Here is a 2,661-nt window from a genome sequence, read left to right on the forward strand (position 1 = left end):
TACAAACTTACAGCTTTATTTTAACTTCTGGGTGGTGGAGAGCACAAGGAATGAAGCAGTCCTAAACTCATGCTGATAAAACATTTGTCATCACACCAAGCCAGTGATACATTTTCTATGTTTGATTGTGTTGTATTACACAAAGCAAAATTAAATACAGAGAACGTTTATAAATGATTTTCTGTATAAGATTGCTAACGTTATGCAAGTGCCAATAAAAACCTTTATAATACCACAACATATTTTGTATCTGCTGTGCTCCAGAAATGGTTAAAAATTTTGAACATTTGATTATGACCTTTTGTTTATATTTCTCCACCTTAGTTATCATGGGCCAAATCGTGAACTCTGACTGAGAAATATTTGACCAAGCTCAGAGTAGAGGGGAGGAGCATAGGTAATCTTAAACCACATTTACTTTCTCCAGATTTGGGCTGCTCTGTCCCAGATTACTCCATTTGACACTGGTAAAAAGCTATGCTGATAGCAGTTGGGTCCAAGAGTTTGTTCTGACAACTCAGACCACTGCATGTATAAAGGTTCACCTGAATATATACCCTGCATTTTTCATGAGGAACAAGGTTGATTTGGGAGCTGCTACAGTGGTTATTTGCCACCCAAAGATGCTCATACCTTAAGAGATCCTCTAAGGGCCAGCAAAATTCACATCATGTCAAGAGTTTGATATAAAGCCACTCGGCTGAGGAGCTTTGTGTTAAACAATGCAATTCATAGAAGGAGCTATAAAAGTTTCTAAACAGGATTCACAATAACAGTTTGTAATTTTATATTGATAATCAGTGGCCTTTCTAAGCTAGGAGTGAGCACCGAGTGCTGTACAACTGTTGATCTTCCCTCCCAAGGGTAGGGAGGAGGCAGAAGTATTTCAGTGGTATGTGCATCTCCTTCTTTTAGCAATCCCTCGCAGTCAAGGACAATCATCTTCAACTAATGCCTTATCTGTGGGTCCCAAGATGACTGAAAAGGTTGATCTGGGATCAACAGATTCTATTGCAACTCAGGTATGCATATCCATATGGGGAGGGTGGCTCCATGAATGCCTCGTACCTTCTGAGGCTGGGGGGGGCACGGTGACTGCCCGCAGGGACCACCCACAGGCAGCTGTGGTGACGTCCGTGGCAAGGGCAGGCTGAGTGCGGACTGCCCACAGGCAGCCACAGAGGTGGTGGTGGCAGGGGGTGGGAAGCACTAAGCAATGATCAGTGACAGCTTTCAGATGCCACCAGCAGCATCAGCAGTGTGGGGAGTGGAGGGGGCGGCGAGCAACAACCTCCCGTAGACGCTGCTGGCAATGTTGCCAGCAGCCAATCTCAGGGGGGGCATGTGCATGAACAGTGTGTGCCCCTGGTGGCTGGGGGGGCGCGGCTGCATTGGTGGTGGCAGGAGCATGGTGGTGGCAGCAGGAACCTGGCGGCAGTAAGCTGGTAGCTCCTGTCAGCGCTGTTGGCAGCCAGAGGCAGGGTGACGAGGGGAGGGTGGTAAATGCAAACCAGGGGTTGGCAACCAGTCACAGGCACCACCACCAGTGTTGGCAGTGGCCAGGGGCAATTGTGGACTGCTCACAGGTGCCGCCAACAGTGTTGGCAGCCCCTTTTTGCAAGGGGTGCACTGCCACCCTCAGGGGGTGCACATGCACCTGCATGCACCACGTATCCTGGCATGTGCACCCCCTAACATTGCGAAGGGGTGGCTCCCACTTCTTGATCTGGTCCTCGACACACTGTTTCTGATGCTTCTGCTTTTCTGTTGTCAACATAAGGTTTCAAAGTACTGAGATCCTTGCAGCAAACTCTTTCTTAATTTAGGACACTCCTGGGTAATTGACATCAACTCATGGGAGACTATGTTGCATTTTTTCAAGCTGGCCTTAGAGGACATCTTTGAAGCTCTCTCTTCCCTCCTCTTGAGCATATGCCTTGACTGAACTGGGAGAATAAAACTTGCTTTGGGAGTCTGGAGTCAGACATCTAGATGATGTGGCCTGCCCAACAAAGTTGACGTCAGATGATCATCCCTTGATGCCTGTGGCGTTTGCTTGCAAGAAGACACTAACACTGGTGCATCTATCTTCCCACCAGATTCAAAGGATCTTCCACAAGCAGCACTCATGGTCTTTTCCAATTACTTGAGATGTCTCCTGTATGTTGTCAGCTGCATACAGTAAGGCAGGAATCACAACTGCTTGATAAACTATGAGACTGATTTCAGATCTTATATTGTGATCTTCAAACACTCATTCCTCAGGCATCCAAAGGCTGCACTTGCACATCTGAGGCAATGTTGGATTTCTTCATCAATTTATTATTTTATGTATTTGTACTTATTTATTATGCATTATTATTCATTATATTTTATTATAGTTGTTGTTTTAGTATTATATTATTAATAATCATTTATTTGTTATTTATTTGTAAATTTATTATTTTATTTCTTAGACTATTCCACCTTATTTCCTGACAATCCTCTATCACATGCAAGCAAGGATTACTAAACCTAAATCCATTAATTCCTAGATTCAGACTTGGGTCACTGAAACATAAGGTTCAATGTCTTATAGGCTACTAGGCCTGTGAGAGTAGGCAGCTATTTGATCAGGCTTCGGATCCAGCCGCTTTGGATGCCAGGGATCCGATCCAGAGC

This window comes from Gavialis gangeticus, unplaced genomic scaffold (assembly GCF_001723915.1).
Source record: "Gavialis gangeticus isolate Ggan-Ray unplaced genomic scaffold, GavGan_comp1, whole genome shotgun sequence".
Classification (NCBI taxonomy): Eukaryota; Metazoa; Chordata; order Crocodylia; family Gavialidae; genus Gavialis; species Gavialis gangeticus.